Genomic DNA, 19,753 nt, shown 5'->3' with positions numbered 1-19,753 from the left:
TTCTTTTTTAACTATTCTTATCTTCTTCTTATTCATCAACTATTTTCCATCCACTCCTGAATGTAGGTGTCTCCCAATGGCTTCTATCTTTCTCTGTCTTGTGTCAATCTGCGTCTGCTTCAATCTATTCCACTGGTGTGTCAAACTTCTAGTCTCATAAAAAAATAAGGAACATAAAAATAAGTAACTTTTTTCAAATTGTTGATAGATAGCTTTATAATCTCGAGAAATTCACTTTCTAATGAAAAACTAAAAGCACGTGTTTAACATTTTTTTAAAGTCTATCAAATGGCACCAAACTGACCCCGCACCACCATCCCGTGGAGATGGGGCGGCGACAAAATTTAAAATCTTAAATAGAAAACCACATTTTTAATGTAGATTATGATTCTACGTGAAAAAGTTAAACAAGTTTTATCTGAATATTTTCAATTCGCGATAGATGGCGCTGTAATCACAGAATACATAATACAGATTTTGCAAACTATTTTTGCAAAGTTTTTTGGTAAAGAATAAAACCAAAAACTTAAAAAACCGAAGATTTCTAAGTGTTCGAAACCAAAGTCAGATTAATACCTAAATCTGTGCCTTCTATGATTTTCAAGGCATACACACGGTGAATTGGACCGACACAGGGAATCTAAAATTACTAGATTATCACGACACATCGGTTTTTCCTATTATAACGCCATCTATCAACAATTGAAAAAAATGTTCCTTATAAAAGTTACTTATGTTTTTATGAGGAATCCAAATCTGCAATAAAAAATGGAATTCCAATTTAAGATTTTAAATTTGCCCCCTATGGGTTGGCTGGCGAAATATTAGACCGTCCCGCTTCTTTTATCATACCCTATAAATTTCATTTTTACTTTTTACCTAGTCTAGGCTCTATAGACTTACGGATTTCTTAGGTATCACCAATACATTTGTGATTGTTTTCATTAAGGTTTAGTTAGGTACTGTCACCTTCCACCAATGGATTATTATCACCTCCACCAACACTTCTAGGAGTCTAACCTAACATTGTTTAAAGAAATATATATATGGAAAATTTGCCATAATGAATATTTATATTTACTGTATAGTTTTTACTGTATCGTTTTTTCTACTTCATAGTCTTATTAAACAGACACTATACTCTTGCACTTTTCCATTGATCGTTTAACATCAAAGAGTAAAGCTCTTGAATACCGTTCAAAGTGAATGTTTGAAAGCTAATAAAGTGCTTCAATGGAACTCAAAATCGGGATGGATTAAAATTTCGCCTCTTTAAAAGCAGTTGATTGCAAATTCAGTTAAACACGGTGGTTGAAAGTGTGATATGTATTAACAGATTTGAATACAGCGGAATGTGAAATCTGGTTGACGTCAAATACGAATTAAAATTAATTAATCGGGCAGAAATACATCTCATATATTAAATTTTAATTAAAAAACAAGTAATGTTTTAACAAACCAATATGCCCAATTTTACAGCATGTACCTTGATCATGTATTTCTCACTAAAATAAAGCTGTTTCTTTTATTTATTTATCAAGTATCCGATAGGTCCTTGAAATATCTCTCGTTGTATTTCCATCAGTCTGTCCCTGCGATAACTTTAAAAGGAAAAGTAATACTTGGTACGTTGTTCCTCTTAGGACATACACTGGTGCAAATTTGGGGCCAAAAGATACAGTTTGATTTTTTTTTAGCCGGTTTTGTTAGAAATTAGCTTAGCCTGAATCTGCCACCACCCGTTTTCGACTCTAGTCTGTGCTTATGTAAATCTAAGAAGATGTAGAGCTTATTTATTCTGATATTCGTAAACATACTTCTAATATCGTTACAGTTATGCATTTAACCCTGTTTTGGGTGTTACGATTAGGGGTATACCGGATCGAGTATCTGACCAATCCGGCCGGAACCGGAATTTCTACCGCTAACCCGACCGGATCCCGGAATTCCGGCGGGATCAGGACCTATCTGTAAGGAAGTATTCCAACATTTTATTTTGTTAGAAAGTATGGAACATCAATCATAAACGTGCGGAGAGAATTCATTATAAAGTTGCGGAAATTATTTATATTGATAGCCAACCGTTTTCTTTGGTAGAAAATGCTGGGTTTAAGAGGCTGCTAAATACCGTTGTTCCTAAATATAAAACACCCTCTACAAAATATATAAGTGATATAATATATTTACAATAGGGTTATAAAAGTGATATTAAAGATAATAATTAAAAAATGAAGGTTTAAAAATGAAGGTTTATTTTAATTTGAATTACCTGAGGAATTTCTTAAGCCGGTCGACAGCCTTCCAAAAATGCACGTCTTGCAGAAGTCACAGAAGCATCCACACAAGCTTTTGATTTTGTATGGCGAGCAATTATCTATTTCCCATCTAAGTAATAAATTGTTCTATTTTCAGCTCCATATTGTCTTATCTTTTGAAAATAATCTTCGCCATAGCACAATTTTATTTTTGTCGAATAGCAACTGTTTCTTCCACGTTTTTGAAATTTTAAATTTAATTTTCGTAAGAATTTGTAAAACGTGATTCTCTTAAAATTTGGTAAGTCACTAGCATTATTTACATCTCTTAGGACTTTATCAATTGTAGCAATTTCATTCTCTCTATCTATCTAATTAGCCTTCTTCGTTCCATTTTTGGACATAGGGCTCCCCAATCCTTTTCCATTCTTCTCTGTCTGTCGCTATAGTCATCCACCTAGAGTCCACGTGCTTCTTGATATCATCTGCCCATCTCATTTGGGGCCTTCCTCTGCCTCGTGTATATTCCCACGGTCTCCAACTTATAAGAATTTTGTTCCATCGGTCGTCTTTTTGTCTTATATTGTGTCCTGCAAATCTCCATTTCAATTTTGCAACTTCTTGTCTAACATCCCTCACTTTTGTTTTCTCTCTTATCCACTCGTTTCGTTTAGTAATTTCATTGGGGAAAAAATATTCATGAACCTTTCTTCTTATAGCTGACTTATCAAATTCATCTACAGCATCTATTAATTTTCAACGATTTTGGTTTGTTTTTGGTGCAGATAATATGTGGGTACTTTTATGTTCTTTAATGACATTGAAAACACTTTTTGAACAAAGTCCAACTTTATCTGCAACCCTTTGTTGAATGTCCGTTAACGCTAAAGTAGGATTATCTTGTAATTCACATTTATTATAAAATGTTACTTAACTTTAATGTTTATTTTTAGAAAATGTATTCGTTTGTTTAAAAAAATATTTTTGTTATGTAAATTGAATTGCGCTGCGCAGGGGGGCCTGCGTAGCGCAAGCGGTAGGATGCTTGCCTCGCACGCCTCGTAGGAGTTCGAATCCTACCGCCGGCAAGAACAACTAGACATTTTTAAAAATGTCTATAGGCCCCAGGTCGACTCAGCCTGAATAAAAATGAGTACCTTGGGTAAAACCAGGGGTAATAATAGGCGGTTGAAGCGTAGCACTGGCCATGTTACCTTCCTTGTATACCGTAGGCCCTAGATATAGCAGACTACCCTGCTATACTCCCAAAGCCGCAAAGCGGTATAAAACGGGAGACTATTATTAAATTGAATTTAATGAATTTGTTGAGCTATTTATTAATTTAACCTATTTTAAATTTTTTTAAATTCCGGCCGGATCATGATGCTGATGCTGATCTGACAGGAACGGTAGTTCTTGCTAATTGGCCGTATCGGGCCGGATTAGTGGTTCCGCCGAAATTCCGGTACATCCCTAGTTATGATCACATTATAATTTATAACATGGCAAGTGACTCACAAATTCACACTCACAACGTCAGTACTATTTTTCTTTTTTACTAAATTGTCATGTGTGTCGCGACCTACAAAATCTTACTGTAGCTTTTTTTTGGTGCCTTTTGTATATGTTTTTAGTTTTGGTTACATTTTCTGATTCCTCTAACATACACTTAAGGGTTCTATTATTCCAGTTAGTATTAATTTGTTGATAATGAACATAATCTTTCTATCGTTTATATTAGCGCAGCGTTTACAGTATTTCTAAACAAATATTGTACTCCTTGATTTTAAACTGTTATAACTTAATAATTGTTTGTTTTATTTACATTTTAAAAAGATTTGCCTTGTCTACCCCATTTGTGGCTTGTATTTCCTCATTGACAGACCGGTATTTAACCGATGCCGTGCCGATAATACAGACGGTGAGTCACTTTAAAGTATCTACACTCATACGTATGTACAAGGGGCACTCCCTGTTTGGTATAGTTGACGGTCGGTCAAATAAGAGATTACATATAAATATATGCATCTAGAGATATAATATAGATAGCCAGACAGTTATTGAATACACCCATTAGGGCGAACAAGTGTAAATTGTGCATAGTAAACAGAATTTACGCGTTTGAGCTCCCTCCGGCTGAGAAGAGGCGTCAGACAATATAACAATCAAGTTAATTGCTATTTTGTTTCGAAACTTTGAAATAACAAGTAAATAGGTTTGTAATTAACAGTAATAGAATAACATAGTAACCATAAATATATACAAAAATAAAACCAAAATATGAATTATCCACAAAAACAAATCATTGCAAATAATATTAAATAAATGTTTAGAATTTGTTATCAATAAAAAGCTATGTTAAACAGTTATTTTAAAAAATACAAATACACTGAGCAGCCGAAAACTAACTAAACTAAAACCGATTCTGTCTAATGAAAACTGCTTCATTAGACATAGGTACTTTTGACGAGACAATGATTCCAACTGTGTCACAAGATAAATTCCTAGGAAATGATGCGATCAAGGACCGTTTGATTAGAGTGTTGAAGACAAAGTTTGAAGCTGACAATTTTATGGTCTCACAAACCTCGGAAGATGCGGATACACTAATCATCAATACCGCAATAAGTGTTTCACCAGCATTCGATAGCGTAATAATGGTCGACGAAGATATAGATCTTCTTATTCTTTTGATAGCTCTATGTACGCGATCAAACGTGTATTTTCTCAAACCAGGAAAAGGAAAAAATTCCCAACAAAGGTATTCCACTAAAAGTATCATAGATAAAACAGCTGCAGATCATATTTTAATTTTGCATGCCTTCAGTGGCTGTGATACATCTTTACTCTTTTATCAAGGAAAAATGAAATTCATTAATGTAATCCGAAAAAATCCTAATTTAAACGACCTTATGCAGGTTTTTAAAAATCCAAACGCTGATCCATTGCTAAGCCAGGAGAACGTTTGCTTCTTGAATTATACGGTTACAGTGATGATCAAAGTAAGAAAAGCATGTCTTTAAATGAGTATAGATATGCATGCTTCACAAAAGCAGCATAAAAAGTAAATTTAATATTGCTTCGCTACCACCAAGAAGCTTGCAGCTCGACAACATTTATTCCGAACCTCTCACCTGGTTCAGCAGTGGTACAAGAATGAACAAAATGCAGAACAAGTTACGACACTCGAGCCCTTAGCTCCAAAATCCTTGTTAAAACTTATTTTTTGTAAATGTAAAAAAACCTGTGGATGCAAAAAATGTGGGTTAAAATGCTCCCTGAATATGTACAAATTGTAGTGGTGCTTGTAATAATTCGCAAGTTCCACCATACGATTATGATGAAGAGGAAGAAACGGCTACTATTTTTGAGCAAAAGTTTCATGAAATCGAAAACGAAGAGGCTTGTGATGAGTCTGATAATCGCATCGTATATGATGCGGACGAAATGTCGGTCTGCGACGTCTCGATCAGTGTCCAAGACGAACTTGCAACTCCTGGTCCATCAGGAACAGCGAAGGGAAGGAGGTTGCGCTTAATTTCGAAAGTGTGCATCACATGTAGAATAGGCCTACAGGGGACAGCACGATAAAAAAACGCGCCGGTTACTCTACCTCCAGGTGGTGTGAAAATGAATTGTTTTCCAAAACACATAATGAAATGTACTTTACTGGCTAGTACGCCAAAAACTATTAATTTTACAAAAAAAAATGTAAATACATACATTGTAGATACGAGTAGGCAAAGTTGAAATTCGAAAAGAGCATACCGAAATCTATACCATTACCCATTTTCAAAACTCCCGGAAACTTTCCAGGTAAAAAACTACCGAATGACTGGACTATAAATCTGTTATTTGCTCTACGACCATTAGTGAATGTATCAATTTTGAAATTATTTTTAATAACAGAAAGAAAAACTTCACTTCTGACCTGAATCTTTATTTTCATTTTCCATCTTTAAAAAACCAGTTCTTTTTTGTGTAGCTGAAAGTGCCGGAACTGGAAAACTATAGAGAGGGACATGGACGATAAGAAAAACAACAGAAATCCACAACAAAAATGATTATTAAAATGACCAACGAAGCGAAGAAAATATGAAAAAGGGAGCTAAAGAAATCCAATAGTCCTAAGTATAGAGGGAAAAGAAAAGTATCTATTAAAATTAACAAGAATCGCGATGAATGGAAGATATAGCAATATAACGAGTCAACAAATATACAAATAGTCAGCAGATAAGAAAGAGGGGAATAATTCACGTCATAAAATGGATAAAGCACTTTAAACCGTCAAACGTCATCCTACGGGATTGAAAGATGTTAGATAATAATACTAACAGATACTAAGGGAGTCGAAAATTTAAATTACGATATAAAACTGAAGCTGCTTTTTTGTAATGTAATGCTCGACCCTGTAAATTTATTTTGTTAATAATACATTATTAGCGATCAGATCATATAATTATACAACTATATAGGCTAATGTGATGATTATTAAATTATACGGCTGCACAATGGTCTGATAAACTAGCGACAGATCCCCTGTTACCTTTCTAGGTATACTAGCAGAACTCTACATTTAATTAGACCAATGTGATGATTATAGAATTTTACAGATATACAATGGTGTGATGAACTACCTCCTCGTTACCTTCGTAGCTATACTCACCAGAGTATATTTAGTCTTTTATTAACGTGTTGTTCAACAAGTGGATAGAGTAGATTATTTTACAATTACTAACTCTAAGTAAAAGCACAAATTGTAAATAAATCTTTATTTTCTAACACATAGGATGCATTTCGACATTTCTGTTATCATCAGCTAAAAATGTAGAAGAAGCTAAATGGAGTATAATTAAAATACATTGCCTAGATTGTCAACACCGTAGGGGGTAATTATTAAAAAGACTCCAAAAGTCCAGTTGCTCTCTTCTGGGTACCATTTTGGAGAGAGGTACTCTAAACAGAGAGAGAGACAGACAGTGATGGGAGGAGGGGAGGGAGAGGGGGAGAGAGAGGGTGAGAGAGAGAGAGGCGGAGAGAGGGAGAAAGAGTGGGGGGAGAGAGAGGGGTCATTATTAAGGACTCCAAAAGTTCAACTGCTTTCTTCTGGGTACAGATGACGAAGATGTCGAAACGCGTCCGATGTGTTGAAAATAAAGATTTTTTTACAATTCGTGATTTACTTATAGTTAGTAATTGTATTATCTTACAAATCTTCGTTTCGGATCTATCGTTTGAGCCATACCAAGAAGCAAACATCACCATACGAACGATCTTTGGCTGGTAGTTCTGAACTATAGAAGTATTTGACTTGTTGGTACAACAATAAATATCGTTTTCATAAACCCAAATTGGTTGGATGATACTTTTATATAAAATGAGTTTGGTCTCCAACGATAGCTTGGACCTGCCGATCAGCTTGATTAACCAGTACATTACAGTTCTTTCGTTTTTAGATCTAATTGTTTTCTTAGCTTGATTAGATATTCTTTTGGATATTGCTCTTACCTTGGAGTTACATTTACCTAACCTGTTCAAAACATGAGCCTGTTAGATTTTTAAAGCGATTATGGGATCCTCATGCGACGCTAATATGCCGGTATCACCAGCTAATGTTCCTGTTACTGCATTTCTGTTTGTTGGTAGGTTTCTATAATATATAAAGTTTGTAAATACATAAAGAAGTGGTCCAATCTTGCGGAACACCAGTTTTTAAAGGAAAGTTTGTCGATATTGTTTCATTAATTCCTCCGAATTCTCTATTAGTTATGTAGAGTTATAACAATTTGCTGAAGATACACCCGTTCTTGCAGGAAATTAACAAGATCTCCAGACATTAATAAATCTAATCAGTGAAGAAAATATCATGGATTTCACACACGTCCAATGAAATTATTATTTCAGAACGCGTGCTCACGAACATCATAAAGAAAAGAAAAACAGAATACTTCGGCCATATAATTAGAGGATTCAAATACCATTTACTTGGCCTTATAGAAAGTATAATACAAGGAAAAGTGGAGGGAAAGAGATGGATTGCTCGAAAGAAACTTTCATGGCTGCGTAATATTAGATAATGGTGTGGTACCACAGTAGAAGAATTACTTCGCGCAGCAGCCGATAGGGAACGGTTTCAAGAAATTGTAAACATGATGATGGCCATAGTCTGAATATGGACACGGCACGTAAAGAAGATAACAATTTAAAGTAAGGAATTTGTAGATATCTTTTAATTTTAAAGAGCAGACCTGAATTTCAAACTCTTTCAAAAGCGTGACCTACATCTAAAAAGCCTTTGTATATATTTTTTTATTCCAACGCAAATTTTATTTCATGGCTTATCCTATGTGTTTGTTGGTAGTTTAATGTTTTTATAGGAATCCAAACTGATACATACTGTGAAATTTAGGCCTTTGTGTTAGGATCAGTGGTGATCGTTTGCAGTAATAACCTTTCCACTAATTGGGCTCTGGTGGACATATGACTCAATTTGAAATATGCCTAAAAAACGCTAAACTTTCACATTGCAAACGATCGCACTTCACGGGAAATAATGACTCCACGAAGACAGTATTGGGTAGAATTTGTAGCTGAGGTTGTGTAGTTTCAGAAAACGTACTTGTGTAATCGAAAAGAAGTGCCTCACATTTGTTGCCACAACTCAAAACCGAAATTTCATGATTTAGGTTTCGAAGAGTAGACTCTAAAAATGGAAATTCCATAGTGACCGGTCAATAAAAGTAATAAATTTTATTGATTTCATGAGAATCGTAAAAAGTAGCAAAAATCGCGCAACGTTTATTTGTTTAACACTTTTATAAAAACTGACTTTATTTGCGCAAAATAGCTAGCTGAAGCTATTTTCTTGTGGCATTTTAAATTAATTACTATTTAAATGGGAATAAGCCACAATTAAAGGTTAAAATACTTTTATTGACGTTTCAATTTCCACTTCGGAAATCGTTCTCAAAATACAAACATTAGTACATTGCACCTTTAAAACGCAATTCGATTTTTGTTGATATCAAAGTCGATCTTTTTTGTCTGATCAAGATATCGAATTGTTACCGTTTTATACAAATTTTATTTAAAATTGATTTCAGGAGCGTAAGTGATATTCAAAACCGCTCGTTTGTTCAAGCGTTGTTTCTGAGAGAATGGTTCATTCTACACAAATGTGGTATAAACATATTTATTCTCAGCTACATTTTTTTAGTTGAAATATTTTTTGTTTGGAGTACACATTATTGGTAAATCGATTTTTTCCGTTTTTCCTCCCTACAAGGGGGTTTTAGGGGGAACACCAGCAGTAGAAGTGGAAAACTTTATTATATTTTTTTTGGGGTCCCAAAATTGACATTTTCAGCAAAATTTAACTTGTTTGTATGACTTTTAGATATAGAATAAAATAAAATCTAATTATTCATCTGTTTTAATGCTGATATGTGTAAATACATTAGCTAAGTGTTCAGGAATTATTCTGGTATATTTTTCATTTCAACTGAATTTTCGGCTTCTCTTCCTGCTTGACTGGCTTCCATGTTGAGATGTAAAAATATTGACCCTTGATATGATCCTAAAATGAGTTTTTATTGACTTTCTTAATTTTTGTTTTTATCTTAAAAGTCCACTGCTGAACATAAGTCCTCTTCTTCGTGTTTCCAACACACTTGCAATCTTGCGCCACTATCATCCAGTTTTTATTTTTTTTCTTCTTAAATCGTCAGCCATTGTGGAGGTGGTAGATCAACACTTCTCTTGTCTTTCCTTGGTCTCCATTCCAATAACCTCTTTGTCCATCGCCCATCCGTCATTCTAGGTATGTGTCCTGCCCATCTCCATTTTAGTCTGGCTATCCTTTCGATGACATCAGTCACCTTCTTCTTGACCAATTCTTCTCTTCAGTTCATGGGTCTGATTATCCCTGCCAATCATTATTTCATGTCCTAGATATTTATATTTATCTACGAGTTCTACTTCTATCCCACCAATACTGATGTTCTGGTTGGGTACCAAATTTGTCATTTTTTTTTTTATTTTCGAGATGTTTATGTTTAAATCCACATTTTCTGTAGTCACAACGAGTTCCTGTACAATCTCTCTTGCCATTCCTAAGTATTCAGCTATTATGACTATATCATCGGCGAAACAAAATGTTTGTTTTAATTCATTGGTTCTATTGAGATGCTTTATTACCAGAGACGTGAGTTTGATGCCACTTGGCTCTTAAGCTTCTTGTGATCGCTATGGTATGAGTTGTTCTATTTTGCTTGAAGTATTTCTGTAGTTTTCTTGTGAGGTTTGTGTAATTTTTGGAGTAGTAAATTGCATGTTTACGATTGCTATGTATGAGTCGAAATACAGCATCGAATAAATAGCAACAAACTATTTAACTCACACGTAATGACGTTCCTTAATGTTGTAGTTTTTTGGATTAAAATTCAAACCTTTTTTTAGCTTTTATGTTCTAGGAAATACTAAGTTATCATTAAAAACTATCTTGTTTAATTTCCGTTAATCTTCTTTCTGTTAAAAAATATGACGTACTTACAAATACATCTTCAATACATTTTTCGAAGAATTACTATGTTATCACATAACTTTTGGTTTTGCTTATTCACTTTGCTCGCTGTCGTGTAAATTTAATTTGGTATTACAAAATTGTAGAAGGTAATTCTTCGTATAAAATTTTACATAAAGACTTTCCTAACTTCACGAAATTTATGTGGAAGTTCCGAAATCTGGTTTTCCCATTATATGGTTTCCGTATCCGCAACATCCGAGTCATTTTGCATTTTGATTTTAGGTTCCGTACATCAAGTGCATAATTTTAGTCGTCCCACAGATTTACATTTTTAGATAAGTTTCAAAGTTTCTGAATTTTTTATTTTTTATTTAATAAACAATTTCTTGTAAAAATATCTTCTAGATTAAAACTGTAAACACTTTTCTAGATTGATGTAATCGCTTAAGGTAATTTTTGATAGTTTCTCAGTCATTATCATTCTAAAATTATAATAGTGCTGTTGAAATCCAAAAGCTCAATATTTTCGTTCAATCAATGCTTTGTTTTTGTTCGTGCCCATTTTTAGATACATAATATATTTTGAGGTTATAAAAAGTTTTTTTTATTGGTTTTGGATTTCTCAATCCATTCTGCCACAATGGATAATATATTTTTCTATAATGTTAAATATAAGAATATTATATACATATGCATACATAATATATACACTTATGCACACACCTACATACATATGTATTAATAAATTAAATAAAAAAACAAATATAAATACAAAAAACCAAATAGAAATATTAAATTGACCAGTATGTATACTCTTCATCCAGGCCCTAACCTACTTAAATTCATTTACAAATAAGAAATTAAAAAAGGTCACTTTTCACACTAATGTGCCTTTCATAGTGACTTTTAATACATAAGAATACATAGTGACATAATACATAAGAATGAACATGAGGATCAAATGTTATAAATATTCATTCAATACAAATAAAATTTTTGTCTGAGTCCTTTTTAAAAACTCCCAGATGATTTGTTTTATTTTATAGTTTTGTCGAGACAAGTATAATAGAAGCTTGATTTTATGGGAAAGGTATTTTGTTCTTGCACCATAGTTTGTATCAAACACTTAGTTGCATCATCATTATGTTTACATCTAAACAGCCAATGATTAATATCATCAGCTTAACCATTACAATCGCAAAGTTCTGATATACGTATGTCTTAACAGTGGCATGATTAGAGAGACATCTAAAAAACATTAAATATATTCTTCTATTCGGGTAACTTCTGAGGGCAAAAGGCTCACTAGGTAAAACGGGATGAATTTTGGTATAGAGATTGTTGCTTCGATTGCAGAAAGCGTACCACTCAATATACCAATTTTGTTTTAGACTTTTCTTGTGTGTAGCTGTAAGATCCTTTTAAGATACCCTTTTTAGTAAAAAATTCAGCTTTGATATATAATTTGGAAATATCAAAGTGCCCCTTTACCCAGACGAAAGTTACATAAGTATGTTCTTCCAGCAGCTTTAGTTGGTTTTTTTAAATTTTAGCGACAAGACTATTTTTATAGAAATATTTAAGTTTGAGTTTTCTAAATCTAATAACGCAGGTCTTGAATCTGATAATTACAACTTGGTGGTTAGAAATTTTTTTGACAGTCAATTTTAGAGATAAATTGCAAACATTTCTGCATCTGCGTGAGTAAATGGGGCATCGTTTATCGAACTTGAATATTGGGGATTCTTGGTGGTGCGGAATATATTACAGCACAACCGACCGACTCCCACTCTTGTACAAAAAATTGTAGCAAGAGCTTTAACAGCAATATTTATCATATATACAATGTCATACATTGCTATATGGCGTGCCCTCCAAGTATTAAACCTGGCAGGACCCTGGGCTACCTATCTCACGACATACGCCCGTTAGTGAAACCTCTGCCCCTACGAGTCCGACACCAAAGTGAAGGTGCCACGCGGCGCGTACCAAAAAAGTTCCGTGGGTCCCCCCGTGGGGTTACCACGACACGTCTACTATACGCGACCCGTGGGGGCTCCACCTTCCCCGTAGTACCTGTGTTGTGAGTACCTTGCCTACCCGTTATTCCCACACCACGGGCGGGTAGGTTCGGCAGGCGGAGGAATTTCCACCTCACACGTAGACAGGTCGCCGCCGAGGATCTCTTCTCTACCACTCTTGGATCTCCCGGTGGGTACGTGCCGGGGCACCCACACCACGCCTGACCGAGGTCAGGAGAGGTATATACGGGCCCAGCTCGTTCAACCTCACCAGGCTCTTTTGGAATGGGAGTAGAGTGGTCCCACGAGAGTCTCGTCTCGAATACTAGGAATGTAGACTGGTGACCGTGTCGCCGAAGCGACCGTGTGCGTTTCTACCAACCCGACACCTCAAACGACGGCTCTCCACCTCCCTATTCCTACCCATTAGTGGCCTCTTACGACAGGCAGGGCTTTCTGACCCCGGCCGTATTCTTATCTCCGCGAGCCGGATGGAGCACAATGTCATACAGAGGGAAATTGTCTTGTATTATAATTATTATTCTTCTTCTTCTTCTTTTGGCATCTTAACCCTGGATGGGTCTTTGCCTGTCTGGCTATGTCCTTCCATTCAGATCTCTCTTGTGCCCTTCTTCTCCATTGTCTTATGTTCATTGTTTTCAGGTCGTCTTCCACGTCATCCAACCATCTCGTTCTGGGTGAACCATCCAACCTTCCTTTTTTTTCGCCTTCCTATGGGCTTCCATTGTAACATTTTCTTTGTTGTAATTATTATAGTTGTATTATATTACTGCAGTCAACACAAATTGATGCATAGAAGAAAAAGATAAAAAGTAAAATATTATTTCCATCATCGATATTAACACAGAGAAACGTCTAAAGAAAGAAAGAGAGAGAAATAAAATAAGATCAAAGTCTATGATAGTCAACTATTTACTACGAGTACACGAATGTTCAGTTGAAGAATTATAAATAAAAGAGAAAAAGAGTATGACAATATGATGAGTTTTTTATCGATTAGCCTTGTCAAATCTCTTATTTTTGAAATCTCTTGCATGTATAAAATCGTATTTAATTTCTGCGTATAAATAAAACTTTGTTATTTTATGAATTGGCTAGATTGATATGAGTGAGTTTCTCTTGTATTTTATTTAATGGTCAAAATTTTCTAAAATATATTTTTAAATTACATACTCCACCGCAAAATGTACCGAACACTGTGTTTTCCTTACAAAGTCTGTACAATATCCTGTTCATTGGTTTACGGTATTTCGTCACATGTAAGCAGCGTTTAAAAGAAAACTAAATGTGTAAGTCTTTATTGTAATACTTGGGTATCTTGATTTTAGCTCTTCCATATTATTTTGATTTTAGTTATTCCATATTACTCGTCAATTATTTGTAATTTCACATTTGATACATGATTGGAGGTCTTTCTGTAAAAAGTGATTTCAATAGAAGTCATTTACTGTAAAAAGTACGCTAATGGCACTCCAAGAAGCAGCCTAAATTGTTGTTCTCTCTAATAAAGTACATACAATTCAATATGTCGCCGATAGGCAACGTTTGTCCCATAGTACAAGGCAAGGTTTGTTTCAGAGAACGTTGTTAATATTCGAGATCACCTGGACAGGAAAGTTACAAGTAGTTAACGTTATTGAAGGTAGTTTCCCTAGTTAAAGGAGCTATGTTTTACTAGAATTTATATTTACTTACGACAAGAAGGTTCCCAGATGTTTATGGTATAATGTTTTTACGATACTTTACCAAAAGGATGGGAAACAAACTTTGACATCTCATCTACCTGCCGCTGGTCCTTAATAAGACATTGTTACGCTGGCAAGTACGTAAGGGATCTAGAAAAACACGACATACCATCCGCGCCATTTTCAAGCAAGCTATCGCTCTCGATCACCCATTGTGATACTAAGTCGTGAGTAACTCCATAATATTGGCATTTGGGTACTGGAGTGGCCAACCAGAAATTCAGATCTAAAACCCATCTATCTACGGCACACCCTACTCATACACAAGATGTTTTTTGGAAGCCGTTTGTTTGAAACTGGTCCTACTGCAGTCATTGGCTTCACTCATGATACCCATTACATGATTCTGCAACCCTGTACCAACAGCACATGTAGGTCCAATATTCTTGACCGGTTATATTATAATAGAGTTAATGTTGCCTACAGATCCAAGCCTTTTCCGGTATTTGAGTTTCTCATTCTTACATGAATGAGTGTAGAAGGTAAAGGGTGAGGTTGCTTACGTGAATTATTGTTTGTCAATTGTATATTCTTAGTGAATATAATACCTATAAATTTTTTGGGAAGTAAGTGTAAGGTAATATTGCTATTAAGTGTATCTAAATGGTTTATTCTAAAATTGCCAAGCACTAACAAATTTTCGCAAAATCAGCTGAGAAATATTGAAAGTGGCCAATTTACATTAATATCGATAGAAAATATGCGGTTTCACACTAAATATTATTTTATAATATAGTAATCAAACTGTTATAGACTTGTTTGCAACGCCAGAGGAATTAATCTAATGGTACAAACGCGACATGGTGTAGAAATAATAGTAAAAAATGGTTGTGCCGTAATCTCTACAGTATATTGCGGAAAGTTGAACATCGAAGTGAATGTAATTAACAGTGGCGTGTATTTGGCAAGGAATTTCAGAATTTTCCAAATAAATAGATTACAAGGGAAGTTTTTAAAATGTTTGACGATTGATGGAATATAAGAAATAATATTGTTTATGTCGTATTTAATGATGTTAAACAAAACTAGGTATAAAGAAGGCCATAAAGAGAAAGAAATAGGTACAAGTTAAATCAAGATTTTCTCAAGAATGGGAAAAGAAACTTAGTGTAGCTCATGGGAAAACATTCTAGGCCTGAGTCAAACAAAAAGGTTATTACAACGTTCTGCTCGCTTCACTGGACACTGCTAACTAAGATATAATATCTGTAAAATAGTCAGAATTGACAAAACAGTATGTATATTCTGCGAAAAGGCAGAGGAAACGGCTAAATATCTTCTCTGCAAACTGCGGGGCAATTGTTTTGCTAGAAGTCTAAATATATTTGACTAAACATAAATATATCTCGCATAAAAGATATTCCATGTCGCAGTGTTAATAGGACTGCGAGGCTACTATCCATTTGAATTCTATAATCGTAATGAGGAAATCCAGATTCGCCGTGGGGTGTATTCTGTCATTGTTGTTGTATAGTGGAGCCATTTGTGAATTAGCGCTGGCTGAAGTCGTGAGGACCTAATAATTAATGATGAACCACTCAAATAACATAAGATATACTGACGACGCCGTCCTTTTAATTTTATTATTAAAAGGACGACGCCCTTATTATTAAAAGATCTGCAACAGCTTTCTTAACAACTCCACAACTATATACTGTCACCACAATTATTTAATATATATGGGAAACATTATGGGAAAAGCGCTTAAAAGATGGGAAAAGGGCATCTCAGTAAATGGCCGAAAAGTAAACAACCTACATTTGCAAGTGACACAGCCCTTCTTGCAAATAGTCAAGAGGAGTTAATTGATCTCATACGACTGGTTGAAAACGACAGTCAAATATTTGGTCTGCAGTTAAACATATCAAAGACAAAGATCATGATAGTGCTAGATTACATAACAATCATCCACACATAAGCACGATTGACCGGTTTTAGGTTGTGAGCTTATATTTATATCTACGATCATTGATGACAAACACAGGGTCACTACTTATAGGAAGAAATAAAACGTAGATATGATCTAGCAAAAGTTACCGTAGGAAAGATGGCCAAAATATGGAAGGACTCTCAAATTTCTGGAACTGTAAAAATGAGGTTGATCAACTGCTTAATATTCTCAATACTGACGTATGAATGTGAATCTTGGTCCCTATAACAAGCGGACAGAAAAAAGATAGACGCCTCTAAAATAGACCTACCACAGCAAATATTTCAATTTTAAATGAGATAAAAGTCAGCAAACGGCTATCCACTAAAGTTCATCTCCAACAATTAAAATACTTTGTAGAGTATACACAGAAACCACGGAAAGACTTATTATCCAAGGAAAGGTAGAAGGCTGAAGATCACGAGGACCATCTCCAACAAGATGGGTCGATCAAATTACAGTCATATGCAAAAGATCTATGCAAGTGTTAAAAGAAATGACCAGAAACAGAGATCTTCGGTGAAGGACAATACACGACATCACGATGACCACTACACTCCCTCCGGGGGTTCAGGATTAAAGAGAGAGAGAGCTCAACAACTTAATATGCATTGCAACAATTATGGAATAAAAACACATCTAAAGAAAACTAGGTTCGTGGTAAATACGAAAGCATAAAACATAAGAGATAGACTAGTACTAGATAATACAGAAATTAGCAAATATACTCGTACAAATACCTTAGAGCGTGGATTACAGAAGATACTGATCAAACAAAAGAAATTATCCAATTGTTAAGCAATATGCAGGGCAAAATCAAAGGCAGAAGAATCGTAGGAAGACGTAAAATTTCGTGGCTACGCAATCTGCGTGAATGGTTTGGCTTGTAGTTCAATTGAACTTTTTAGACGCGTAACAAACACAATTAAAATTGCCAGAATGATTTCCAATTTTCGATAGGAGCGGAACTTGAGGAAGAAAAATATCGATATCTAACAGTTCTGTGATTTTTTTTATATTCAATTTTAAACATACAGCTTCACGACCAGTCCTGATTATTGTGTTAGTTCTTGGTATAATTTTCGACAACAAGCTCAGAATGTTCATCGGGAGCTGATAGAAGTCTTGATTTTGAATTTAGGCGAATTGTGTTTTTGAGCCTTGAAATCGTCATTTTGCGTTTTTTTTTTTTTAGTTTTAAATTATTTATAACTCGAAAGCAATCAACTTTAGAGAAAACTTACAACAGATATTTTTTGTTCATGATGATCTAAAAAACATGCTCATTTGTACAATGAGAATCCAAACCAGCAAAAATTTGTGTCATAGATCTTGTCTCTCTTTCTCTAATACACGTCGCAGACCGAGCGCTTGTTGTCCTGTCATAAGCGGTTCATTAACGATTAAAAAACAATGTTTTATTATTAAATAATCCCAAAATACTTATCGTGAAATGATAGAACGAGGTTCGAACTTGAATTTAGGTCCTAGGTGAATTCAAAAATATTATTTTTTAGTTATATTTTTGAGTCTTTAAAATCATAATTTTTGCGTTTTTTTTTTCAGTTTTAAATTGTTTATAACTCGAAAACGATCAAGTTTACAGAAAAATTACAAGAAACCTATTTTATTCAGAATGGTCCAACAAAATTTAAAAAAATTGTCCGGGCCGAATAAATTCATTGTTACAATTTGTTTAAAAAACTTTTCGTCTGGGAACCTTATTTAAGGGTATCTTATGAAACTGATTATGCAAAAGAGTTTCGTAGAAATATTTTTCCGAACGAACCTAAACTTTTCGCCTTGTCTATTATGTTCCTATTATTCATCATCATTTTGGCTTTACAACCCTGTGTGGGTCCTAGCCTCCCCAAGAATTTTTCTCCAGTCGTCCCTATCCATCGCCTTCCTCCGCCAAGCACGTATTTCCATATTTCTCATGTCTTCATCGATGTTATCTAGGAATCTTGTTCTGGGTCTTCCTCTTCTTCTTTGACCAATAGGTCTATCAAGGAGCGTTTTTCTAGCTGGGTCGGTTTGCTCCATCCGCATTACATGGCCTACCCACCTCAGACGTCCTATCTTTATGTGTTTTACGATATCTGGTTCCTGGTATATCCTATAGAGTTCGAAGTTGTATCGTCTTCTCTAGACACCGTTGTCATTTACCGCTCCATAGATGCGCCTTAGTATTTTTCTTTCGAAACATCCTAACATGCCTTCATTGCTTTTTGTTAAAGTCCAGGCTTCTGAACCATATGTTAGGACTGGGCGTATTATTGTTTTGTAGAGTTTTACTTTTGTATTTCTTGATATAACTGTAGATTTAAAAAGGAGATTAAGCCCAAAATAGCATCTATTAGCCGTGCAAATTCTGCGGCTTATCTCTGCGGTAGTGTCATTTTCAGTATTGACGAGCGTTCCCAGGTATACAAATTCGTTAACTGCTTCCATGACGTCATTTTCTATAACAAGTGGCCGTAGTGTTTGTGGTTGCGTACCTATTTTCATGTATTTTGTTTTATTGGTGTCGTTCTATTATTTGCATTATGTATTATTTAGTTCATATATTTTAGTTAACTGTCAATATACTAATTCGTTTTGTTTTTATTTCAGGTGAGTCATATCTAAGGTTACATCGCAGTCACATTCGTCACACTTTTGATGTATGTATGAATTTTAATGTACAAAATATAAATCCTACCCGATTTTCAAAATTTAATTTTTTAATGTTTAATAGATAAACTATAAACAAATTTTAATAAAATTTGATTTGGAACGTTGAATCTATTTTTCTGTTGTAATTCACTTATTTCAAAATATGTCTGACTAAAAGTTGGTCGTGGACATAATAATTATTAATGCTATCATAAATGTATTAATAAATGTTTTGAACATTTTGAATCGATTTTATTTATCGAAAACCATAAATATAGTGACTCCGTTATAGTAATTTGTACTAGTTACGCTCCTGGTTAAAATATCAACACAAAAATATTTGTAGTAGTAAAACGAACCGGTAATAAAGGTAATTGAAAGTCGAGACCACATCTAGTCACTAAGCTGGTTAGGTTTGGCTTAGTTCGGTGGCCTTTTTCTTTGTTTCTAATCCAGCCAGCACCTAGCTATTAAGTGTTTACCGTTTGCGGTTGTACTTCTCTCTTGTACTTTTTGTTATTTAAAGATCGGTTGTGTAGATAAGGTCTTCGGTTTAAAAGAAACATTTAATATGCCCCTTACAAGACTTCAATCATAAA

The 19,753-nt window shown here is 34.6% G+C and overlaps 1 protein-coding gene across 5 annotated transcripts in view; it reads left to right on the top strand.

Moving 5' to 3' along the window:
- The window catches only part of LOC140437332 (uncharacterized), a 358,898-nt gene that overhangs the window by 235,696 nt on the left and 103,449 nt on the right, over positions 1 to 19,753 (top strand). The gene's annotated exons all lie outside the window — the stretch shown is intronic.

The sequence above is a fragment of the Diabrotica undecimpunctata genome, chromosome 3 (assembly GCF_040954645.1).
Source record: "Diabrotica undecimpunctata isolate CICGRU chromosome 3, icDiaUnde3, whole genome shotgun sequence".
NCBI lineage: Eukaryota > Metazoa > Arthropoda > Insecta > Coleoptera > Chrysomelidae > Diabrotica > Diabrotica undecimpunctata.
Note: the sequence above shows the minus strand (reverse complement) of the source record. Positions and strands in the feature narration are given on the sequence as shown.